Below are 12,135 nucleotides of genomic sequence, written 5' to 3' on the forward strand. Positions count from 1 at the left end.
CATTATCCATCTTTCTATATATTAGGTATAAGGAGAAGATTTCCAAAGACAGAGAATGCTGATTCTCCCAACCATTCCATGCAGACAGGCATCCTCATCAACTAAGTTTTTTATTCTATTTTCCTGGAACGCTTTTTTATTTCCCAATTAAGCTCCATGCTATATCCCAGGGTTTCTCAAACTTGGGTCTCCAGCTGCTTTTGGACTACATGTTCCCATGATCCCTGACCACTGGTTCTGCTAGCTAGGGATGATGGGAGTTGTAGTCCAAAAATAGCTGGAGTTTGGGCAAGTTTGGGGAACATTGCTATATATGAAAGAACTATGAAAAATTAAATTTAACTACCAAAGTTATAGGCTTCATGAACTTCATAGTTTCACCATTAAATACAAAGTACCTTGTAAGACAACAGATTGCAAATTTAAAATTAGATTCTGGTGGGAGGTTGTTAGCATGAAATCTGTATTTTCTGCTCACAGCCAAGCTTTAATACTGTGAAAATGGGACGAAAGATCCAACCAATAGCATGCCCTTAGTTTCCAAAAACAAACCAGCCATCCACTGAAATAGAATTTACCTTGTTTGGGCTCAAAGAACACATAACAGCAGGAGACTAATTTCTCTAAGCCCAGCTCTGCCATAGTCACCTCCAAAGTCAGGGCCAAGGTAAGATTTTTGGAGCGAAAGGGGTATGCAGGAAAAATATCTGAATCATCCTGGCAGCTGCCATTTAGAAGGAGGGAAGGGAACCTGTGGCCTTCCAGGTGATGTTGGACTCCCAACTCTCAGCAGCCTGAGATAGCATGGCCAATGGTCACAGGTGATGGAAGTAGCCCAGCAACATCTAGAGAGCCACAGATTCCTACCTCTTCCCTATAGCCTCTTGCAATAGGTGCTTTACAGTTACATCAAGAATATAGGAATGTGTGCCATGTGTAAGTGCCTACTCCGCCTTTCCTCTAAAAAGCAAAATGAAACCGAGCCCTCCACCATTCCTCTCTTCGTTATATAATTGGAAAAGACTTACATTTAAAGAAATGGATCTGCTGGCATCACATTTAATTTGTGCCTCAATCTGATAATCAGATAAAATAAAGCACTATAGTCTGTATTCATCAAAGTCTTCTTGTTTGTGCACATATTCCTGTATGCACAAGAGAACTTCTCTTCCCTCTCCCCAATCCCAAAATCTGCACCAGGGGGTTTGGGGAATCCCCAAAACAGATTTGGTGGGGTACATGTGCCTGGATTGAGGAGGGGAGGATATTGTGCTGTACAAGCAGAAGAACTTGTATGAACAGGTTAGCTTTGTTACCCCATGAAGGTCACTTTAAACATACCTATTTAAAGTAACTACAAGGTCGCTTTCACTTTTTAATGATAATGTTTAATTAAGTTTTTAGTTTTAACCTTTTTCTGTTTTCATTTATTTATCCTTTTCAAGTTTATAAATTTTTAACATTTCAAAACTTGACTTCCTTCCCCTCTCTTTCCACGGTTCCTTAAATTTATTTTTAATATCCTCTGCAAATCCAAATTAACTTAATTTGATCATTTATTCATCTACTTTAAATATATACCCTTATGAAACCTGCAGTAGTTTTAACCTTTTTAAAGCCTTTTATTACTCGGCACTTCACAAGAAACCATAACAAAGCATATCACAGGTGTGGGGTTTTTTAAGTTATAAATCTATGGCCAGATACTTTGTTTCATAATCAACACATTGAAATATAAAATGCATTTGGGAAATGTCCTGCAGGCAATTCAAAGCAGAAAACAAAGGGAAGGAGGGAATAAAGGATCTCATCAGTTGCCACCAAATGGAAATTCCAGTTCTCCTATATTGCTCAATAGGTAGACTGGTGAGCCACATTCTCCTCCCAAAACTGCACACCAGGGAGCAAATTCCCATGCAAAATGCTTAAACATACATACCTTACAAGGCAGCACTGGTATGCTGCACTACTTTCTCCAAAAGAAATGTAGGATATAGATGTATATAACTGCAAATGCTATTAAAATGAGCAGTTACTGGAACTGCAGAATCTGTCACCAGCTGCCACCCAATGACTCCATTACTGTCTTGTCGGAGCCTGTGAATATATGCCAAAAACCTGTTGGGGAAGAAAAGAGAGAGAGAAGCAAAGGAAAAGGATTAGCCAGTCTGGATAGAAAGTTCCACTTTAGTAATTTACTGCGTGGAAATGACAAGAATCAACATTAAACTGTATAATAATTACACTTGTATATTATTAGAAGTGTGTGCAGGCAGGGAAACGATTAGGACATTATATAGAGGTACGCCCTGTCTGCTTTTCAAAATGAGGTACAGTATACAGTCATGGTCATTCCATGGGAAATTTATAGAACAAACGGGATATTCTTGCTAATTTACACCCTTCGCTTAAGAAGGGCAAAGCAGAGGGGAAGCAAAACTGATACAGATAGAGGCAGACAAACAAAAGAGGGTCCTATTCAGAGAAGTATTTTTCAGCCATCTTCATAAATTCTTGTACGAGGAGGCTGTCTATGAACCAACCTCAAAAAGCAAAGAAAAGGAGGCATGAAAGCACTCCATTGAAAATGTCTTTATGCATTGACAAAAGCTCAGAATACAAGCTGAATTTTAAAAGGGCGGCAACTGAAGGAACTGGTTTAACTGGATTCTTTGAAAAGAAATTACACAATTAAATACATAGCTACCAGTACAGGCCCCACTGACAGAATGAGACAAAAGCAACAGCCTGGTTTTCCACCCACTTCTGTATTAAAGGCAGTAGGTAAGTGATGGAGGTGCATTATTCAAAACAAAAAGAATGCAACTTATCATTCACCAACAGGGCATTAAAGTCACTGGCATTTCAGAAAAAGATAACTGTTTCTAGAGTGATAGGCACAGTAAGTGGGAGGGGGCAATCTCATAAGAACTCACTGAGTCCTGATGGTTCTTAAAAGTGGGAAAAACAAAAACAAAAATTAAAATAAGCTTACACTCCTCTGTTTAGCCTTGCTCCTCATTTACGGGGATCAGAACAAGAAGGAAGAGGGTTAGTGCCATTTTGTTTACTTCCTTCTGCTCTGTGCTTCTCTCCCCTCATCTTTCTTTAAGCTGCTGTTGAGCTCTGAGTCTGAAAAGGAATTTATGTGTTGCCTAGAAGCTGGCAGAAATTAATATCATGAAACTCCTGTACAGTGAAACAGGCTCATTATCATGCCAGCTGCCAATAATTTACTAGGCTAGATTCCCAATAGCAAACAAAGGTCCTACAGGCAACTCTTCTTCCAACTGCATCTTGTATTCCGTCTTTTTTGTTTTAAAAATATACTTGAAAAGAAAAGGCATTGACTTGCGGAAGGGGGGTGGTTTTAAAGCAATGATAACTATGTCCATAGACTGTAATATTGTTCCAGTAAACTCTTCCATGACAATGGCTCAGTTCTGAAGAAACTCAAACTATAGTTTGGTACTATAGTTTGGTACTTCAAGTGTGTCTATTTTCCTGTCCTCCTCCTTTTATGTACACTACAGTGGTACCTCGGGTTACATACGCTTCATGTTACAGACTCCGCTAACCCAGAAATAGTGCTTCAGGTTAATAACTTTGCTTCAGGATGAGAACAGAAATCGTGCTCTGGCGGCACGGCGGCAGCAGGAGGCCCCATTAGCTAAAGTGGTGCTTCAGGTTAAGAACAGTTTCAGGTTAAGAACGGATCTCCGGAACTACTTAAGTACTTAACCCGAGGTACCACTGTACTATGATTTCCTTCCACCATGGAAGTAGAACCAAAGTTGGAAGGTTCAGATGTAATGATAAACTATGGGTTTGGCACAAACCAGGAAAAGGAATCTCAGAATGCAAGGAGGAGGAAGAAGGAAGGTAGGCGTGCTTGCACCCAAGACTCATTCACATACTGCTAATCCTCAGTTGAGTGTTATATTTATTTATTTATTTCATGAGATTTATACAGCACTTGACTGTAAAGAACCTCAAAGTGGATTACAAAAAACAGTTTGGTACATCTGAACCAAACCAGTATTTGGCAAATAAAGAGGAGAGATCTTACAGCACAATCCTAAGCATCCTGACTCAGAAGGAAGTCCCACAGAGTTTAATTGGAACTTAATCTCTTGTAAGTATGCATAAGATTGAATATTTAATTTTCAACATTTTGTTCTAATAATACCATTCCCTTTCTATGAAGGCTTGGCCACATTACCTAAAAGCCAGAGACACAAGCACTGCAATGCTTCAGGTTCAAGACATTGGAATTTCAAATCATAAAGAAATGATTTTGAACAAAGAAAATACCCAGGAGGAAGCAGATTACTTGCCACTCCTGTTTTTCACCTTCATTGTTTTGTGGTCGTTTCTGCATTGCAAGCTTCTGTTGGATTTTGTTTTCAATTGCGGCACTGTACATACCGTGTCAAGAGTAAAACATGAATGCTTCCACATAAGCTAAGAAATAAAACCTAATGCCCTGCTTGGAAATGGTACTGTCTGGCTCTCAGAACATGTTCCTTGAGATTGCTAGGAACTCAGCACAGAGTCGTAACAGCTATCAATTAAACATGTCGGAAAAAGAGCACACACTAAAACTTTTGCAGACAACTTGCCTTTCTGCCAGCAACTACGGTAAGCTTCCGCTTCACAAGGTGGGTCATGTTGCTTCACCTTCACGAATATAGCTCTAGGAAATGCCAGTTTCAAAAGGCAGGTTTCACTATAGGAGGTCCTAGCAAGAAACATGCCTCAAAATAACCAGTTCTGGTGGGGAAGGGAAAACCTCTCAATGAGTGGAGCAACATTCCAATTAGACCAAACAGCTGAGTTCCTAAGAGAGAGGGTTTTAATATGGCAACTGGCAATTCCATTTAGCCGGAGGGCAACTTTGCTCAGCTGCTATGCTACAGTATATTGCCATCCATATCCACTGAGCAGAGGATCCCATTCAGAAGCAAGCACACACAGTTGTCTCCCCAGTGGTCAACCAGTTTACATCACAACAGCTGTGTTCATTAAGGCAAATGCAGCACTGCCCCACTTGTCTCAGTCTTGATTCCTCCAAGCCCACTTGCCTTCTCACACACAAGCAATCCAGGCTATCTGCTTCTTCAGTCAAATGTTGCTTCTCGTGGAGTTCAAGAGGCAGGAGGATGGGGACCAAAAAATAGCTCTGCCACTCTTGGCTCAGACTCCACCTACTGCTGGTCTCCTTGCTATCCACACCACGCATCGCCAAAGAGCACCAGCCACCATTTAACAGGGGTCTTTAGAAATTTCCAGGGACCACCAGCACCAACCGTTCTTAATTTCAAGTGATGAGCAGCAGTGACTAAGTCAGAAGGTTGGTTTATCTCCTCATTCTCCTTAATACACAAAACGCAAATGGTGATCTTCTAGTGAAAAATCTGTATTCCTTCCTCCAGCCAAGCATGTCTATGATTCCAAGTGCTACTTCTGCTACAGATGTCAAGATTATGAGTACTCTTGACTAGGTTCATATATCACTTGCATTCTCCAATATGTTTTTAAAAACATATTTAATCTCTCCCCGTCCCCCATTCTTAGGCTAAAAGCTCCCAGGCGCACTTCTCCTGCACAGCACCTATTTTACCAGCTGAAAAATAAGAGAAAATAAGAAAGCTAGAAGCAGCAGTTACACACTATTTAGTATGCTTTTTTCTTCTCTCTCCTTAGTTATTGGCTGTGCATGAGCATTCTTGCCCCACACCCCAAGTTTTTGAGCACATGTGTAACTTGCTTGTCTGCAGCAATGAAATGTGATCTCCCGGATCCCAGCTAGGTTCCTTAAAAACAAGGCAACTTTGCCCCACAGTAACTCACATCAGGATAGTGTTTGTTTGTTTGTTTGTTTGTTTGTTTGCACTATCAGTACACGGTCCAGCCTAGAACCAAGAAAGAAAGTGGTTAACTTTTCAGCCACCTCAAGAAGCTCTGGGGTGATAACACATTTTGGAATGCTGCTGTGTGGGAGTAGGTGGCTACATCTGATAAATTTTCACACAAAAATGTTATGCTACAAAATTGGTATCATTTGTGGCTGAAGCATATGGCTGAGGTGTTTGAGCTAATGGTGAACAATTATTCTTGGTAAATGCGATGCAATGTGAATCAGCGTAAAGATTCTTATTGTTAGGTATGTCACTGCAAACCACAGTTTATATAAAACTAGAAAATGTCTGGCTGTCCAAGTCCAAAACTGACATGTATCACAGTTCTTTATACCTCCCCCCGCCCACCTCATCTCTTCATAAACTACATTCACAGGTTTTTCACTTGGTGAATTATTATCATTATTATGTGTTTATTTATACCTCACCTTTTTTCCTTGACAGTAATTGGTTTTTTAAAGTTCCCCGTTGCAACACAGATGGACACATATACAAAACACAAACACCTAAACTTGAGGTGAGGGGGGAATGTATCAAAAAGTGATTTTATAGATATTTATTTGGGGTGTGTGGAAGTCAACTTTCTTTTTCAGACATAGTTGTTTTTAAAGGAACCTTCACAAACAAAGAAGCAGCTAAACCTGTCAAATAAATTATTCCTCCAGCATGAGCATCAATCCTACACAAATTCTATAATTAGAAATATAATTATCCCTCTCAAAAGACCTTGTATCTCTATGTAAGTGACAGGTCACATCCTCCAAACAACAATTAAAACTAGCAAAATCAGAAACGGGAATTAATAGCAACCTATAAAGAGCACAGCACATAGGCAGGCACCACAGCAGGGGACACCCCCTGTACAAATGCTCTTTTGAGTGCAGGGTGCGTGTTTGCGCATAAAAATGATACCAAAATCTAGAAGAATGCCTTGAAGAAAGCGAGAACTGCAAAGACAGGCGTTACAAAACTTGGGAAGCAACGCCACAGTAGAAAAATGTTAAGTGCTACATGACTGGGTACTTTGATTCTGACCAGTGGTTCAAAATGCAAAACAGACCTCCTAACCAGTGGCGTAAAAAGGTCAGGTGGTACCCACTGCGGAAAATTTCTTCTCACATTGAATTTATTTATTTATTTGCCTGCAAAAATGGTTTGGCTTTATTTCATATTTGGGGGGGGGGGGGCTGGAGTTGTTGAACTTTTCTGGGGGAAGCCAAAGTTGTTGAGCCCTTCAGCTGAGGGGGAGCCAGCAGGCGGACCATTTTGGCAGCGCGCCGAAGCCACAGCATCTATCACACCCGGGGCGGACTGCACCTGCCACACCCACCTTGCTCTGCCCCTGCTCCTAACCAGTAAAGAACATTATGGTCACTAACCACCATGGCTATGTTCTTCCTTCAGGGTCAGAGACAATATGCCTCTGGATACGTGTTGCTGAGAACTCCAGGTGAGGAGAGCTCAGGTATCTGGTTGGCCACTGTGGAAACAGGATGTTGGGCCTGATGGGCCTTTGGCCTGACCCACCAGAGCTTTTTTTATAGTCAGGTACAAGATACTGCCATCAAGCTTTGCAGTAGTATGGGAGTACTACAATAAGCCAGAAGCTTTAAGAGTTTGATAATAATAATAATAATAATACTATATTTCAGGATGCTGCCACAGGGAAAGAAACAGGGTTGTTGTTTTTTAAAAGTAGAATCTGGGTCTCAGTTCTACTATCTAAGAAGCCTTCCTCCTTAACAGTGTGGAGATAATATTGCAGCACCCCAGTAACATGGGGAAAGGCAGTCAGATTATTTACTTCATATTATCTGTTGTTTTAAGTAAGTGGAATGGCTATAGACGGGAGTAGTGCTAAATGGGGATGAATAAATAAGGGGGGGGGACTAGAAGGCAACAGCAGCTTCAACTGATTTTTTCTTTTCTTCCTACTGGCTCAATTGCTCTATAATAAAATACCTATATATTTCTAGAACAGCTTCAAGGTCTTCTCTGGCTCTCCCTCACAGAATTAATCTTTGCCAGGTGAAGAATCAAATAACTGTCCCCTGCTAACTGGTGGCACTGAAGATCAGCACAGAATCCCATGTCTTTGTCCTGCCGTTATTGGGTACTTTCACTATCTGAGTTCAAAATGAGTATCTGGGGTTAGTAATGTGCCACACCGCAGTATTCCTGGGCCTTGAAACAAATTCTTGCAAACTGAAAAAAACTGTTAATGGCTGAATGTTAAAAGCAGAGTAGCACAAAAATGTTTGGGAAGAGTCCCAAAAGAAAAGTCATTGAGGATTTATCCTTCTCTGCCCTTAATATTAAGATATAAGAGAAAACTATGAGAACCATGTAGCATCCTAATTCCAGGGAAGCAAACAACAATGTATTACAAGGAAGAGCAAGTGCTGGTGCTATCTCTGAAATCAGAGGAATCTTTTTTGCCCTGGGGCTCCCTGTGTTGCAAGATCAGGATTCCAGAACCTTCCTCCCCACCCCCCTGGCTAGTCCAATCTTACTCTTGTCTTTGTTGCTCCCAAGAGTTAGTAGCATTTTCTCTTTCAGGTATTAGTCAATTTAACTGCAAATGTTATTAGGAGGGGACTAGGTGTTATGAGGAAAATTCACAAACCACTTTGTGCTGGAATCATGCCACTGTTCCAATTCCTCTATGCCAGTTCTGTGAATTGGACAGTGTTGTTTGTATATGATATTTTCCCAAATGTTCAAACTGTTCATGAAGGCTTTAATTAAGAGTTCTATGTAGTTATTTTTGCAACGGCCAGCAAGTAACTATAAAATTCTGCCTAGCTCATTTCTAATATTCTGGTACACAGTGGCGCTGCAGAACCAAATGTGCAGAAAGGTGTCTTGTGGACGTTTCATTGTTTATTTCAACAGGGCTTCTACAGACGAATGTTCAGAATAGATTCTGAACCAGAGTGTTCAGAATACAAGACTCTTTTTGGGTGCAATCCTTACTGGACACTCCTATATGTGCAATACACAAGTTTTCATTTTAGAAAAACAAATACATAGTGCACTGCTTTATGCTGAGCGAACTGATACTAAATCAAGGTATTAACATTTTTTCATTTGCAATGAACACTTAGCATCCCACTCCTAAATATATTTATTTAGAAGCAAGGACTGCCTAGAACAAGGGGAAAATTTTATACTTTCATATAGAAAACAGCACACAAGCTACCTTTAAAAACCTTTATATAAACCCTAATATCACTAACTATGATGACTATACACACAAGTATTTCACTGTGAGTCTATGTGATGAGGGGCTATAGTTAGTCACAACTTTCCAACATATGTACATATAGTGAAATGCATATAATCATTATATATGGCCACAAACAACAGATTATTTTCTACAAAGGAAATGCTTTCTGCATAGGGATTTTATCATATTTGAACCAGCTCTTAAAAGTTAATGCAGCTTTCTCATAGGCCTGTTAGAAAGGGAAGTAGCAGAATTTTAGCTATTCACTGAGCTATGTTACTTGAAAAATACAGGGCATTATCCAGCCAAAGTTAGGCACTTTACAGTCCTATCAATTTCAATGGAAGAATTAGGAGCGTAGAAATGAATTTATCATCTAAGCTGAGGCTGCCAAAAGCTGACATTTACACAAGATGTAGATTCAAAATTGAGCAAAGTTTTACTGCTGTGACAAAGTTTTATTAGCAAATTTGAAAAATTCTACCATGTTCAGGCGTATAAGGGGGCTGGAAAAGGTAGAATCAGGAACAGGTTGAGTAATAGTGCAGATCTTTCTTTTACCTTCTGTAGCTATAATCAAAACAGTACACTCTATCTATACTACGAAAAGTTCTTCATGGGTTCAGAGAACTCTCATGTAACTTTACAATTTGTATCTGTTATCTTGATAAGTAATCCAAATACTGGCTGCTCACATTGCATCTGAAAAGTAGCATGTCACTCTGAAAAACTACTGATATTTTAGAAGATTAACAATATATCTGGCATTCTTTAAGGTACCCACAATACTTTTTTTTATTATTCTGTTGCAGCAGAGTGAACAAAATAGCGTGACTGCCTCTCTGATATTTTTAGATAAAGTGTTACTGAGCGAAAGAGAAATGCATGAACAGAAGTTGCAGAGCAACTATTTCACCTGCACCTGATAAGTTACTTGCAAATTATGCAGTCTAGTTGAAAACAGGGCCAGCTTCCTGGAATTTATGCAAATATGCAAACCAGCTAAAATCTACAAGCGATTGTTGCACCCTTTTTTAATTGATTACGGTTAAATGTTGCAAACTGATGTGGTAGCTTGCAGAATGATACTTAATATTTTGCTCACTGGATAAAACCTGCAATTGGAGGTGGATACTAGAACACCCTGTAGAACTGCCCATTTATAAATGAGTGATATACTCAGGGGGGGCGGGGAGTACAAGGTGCTATCCCCTTGAATCAATCTGCAAAGGTATGGAAAAGTTCAGAGCTGGCTTTCTGTCCTAAAATCTGAGTTCATGCAAGGACTCCAAGCAAAACACAGACGCTCTTGCTTTCATTTCAAACTGTGTAATATACCCAATGAATCCCACACCACCAGTGGGTGACATCTGTAAAACTGTAATTAACTACTGGTATTTGAACAGCGCTCAGAATAGCTAAAGTCACTTCTTGATGCTTCTTGTGACTTTGTGGGGGTGCTTTGAATAACAAAAAATGGCGTTCTAATATCCCACTTCACACCATTAGGATGAAGAAAGATCGTGGTAGTTCTCCATTCTTGTTCACAATAATGTGTTGAAGGGTTTATCACTTATCACCTCAATTTTTAAAACAGTAGGAGAAAGCACATATTGCAAGTTTCTCTGTGTGAATGCATCCCTTCAGTGCAAATTCCTTGACTCACATGTCCTTTTCATTGAAATTAGTCAGTGGGACAGTCCACATTTTTTCATCTGTATATTAGAGCACATTTATTAACATTTTATTATGTTATTCTTCCCCTGGCCCCAAAAGAAAAACAGCTTTGGGAAGAGGTGACATTTGAGCAGGCATTTATTTTATTTAGACCATTTCCACACTGCTTAAACTATAACAAAATCTCTAAGTGGAATACATTTTTTTTTAAGGTTACCAAACTGAACAATGAAACCATGAATACAAATTACTAATAAATATATGCAGTTAGCATTTCTTTATCCTTTCAAAAAACTTGGGAAGCTTGGATAGCTGGGTTGGTAGAGCATGAGACTCTTAATCTCAGGGTTCTGGGTTCGAGCTCCTTGTTGGGCAAAGGATTCCTGCCCTGCAGGGGACTGGACTAGATTACCCTCATGGTCCCTTCCGACTCTATGATTCTATCTCCACTTATGACTTCTCAGCTTCCTGCCTCTCACTCAGGGCCCCAACAAACTCACAGATTGCTCCCCCCAAATCCCACCCTGGAACTTGCTGGCATACTCGTCTCCCACTCTTGGCTTGCTTTTTATGGGAAGGAACAAAGGTAGATGTAGCTTCCTCAGGCTGCTCACAGCTATGATCAGCTGCTCTCAGCACACCCACTTCCAGGCTACAGCAGGTTTGGCCTGGCAAGTTTCCTATGGGGTCTAAAGGGTGGCAAATAGGACACCGCTCACTCAGTTTTTTCTCTGGCACCTCTGCTCACTTCTCCACCTCCAGCTGGGGGTGGGGGTTTCGCTTAAGCTTCCACTCAAAACTATACTCTCTTTCCTTCACCCTGCCAGGAACCCTGTAGGGGGTGGAACAAGAGGGGTGTGGAGGGGCAAGTTTCCATGGAGAAACAGCAGGTGGTGAAAACATAAAGACCCCCCCCTCTGTAAAACAGAACCGTGTCAGGGTTCCCTTACATGTGTTCACGCATAACGTATAGTTAACAGCCAACATGTGTTTAAGTCCCATTCATTTCAATCACGCTTAAGACTGGATGGAGATTTTGGGCCTCTGATTTCAATCAGCCCTGCCATCAAAAGGCAGTGTGCGACCAAAGGTCCACAGAAACAGTGGGCTTTCCATTGGTGGAGTTGTTTGAAGATGACAGATCCTGAGATGAATGAATGACAGAGCACCAAGCAAGCAAAATAGTCTCTCTAGAATGATATATGGCTGACCTCTCAACAAACAATTGCCATACAGATAGATGTTTTGCTGGTTTCAAAAGCAGCTGCATGCCAGAAAGTGCCCGGTGAAACCTGATATTTAAATGCA

General features: G+C 40.4%; 1 protein-coding gene across 9 annotated transcripts in view; it reads right to left on the reverse strand.

Annotated features, from left to right (window-relative positions):
- TIAM1 (TIAM Rac1 associated GEF 1) overlaps positions 1-12,135 on the reverse strand; it is a 186,737-nt gene that overhangs the window by 88,798 nt on the left and 85,804 nt on the right. For all 9 annotated transcript variants that reach the window (XM_083438591.1, XM_083438590.1, XM_083438582.1 and 6 more), the window contains one exon: positions 1,940-2,118. The gene's annotated coding sequence lies outside the window, so the exon portion shown is untranslated. The remainder of the gene's footprint in view (positions 1-1,939; positions 2,119-12,135) is intronic.

This window comes from Podarcis tiliguerta, assembly GCF_965153285.1.
Source record: "Podarcis tiliguerta genome assembly, chromosome: 4".
Taxonomy (NCBI): domain Eukaryota; kingdom Metazoa; phylum Chordata; class Lepidosauria; order Squamata; family Lacertidae; genus Podarcis; species Podarcis tiliguerta.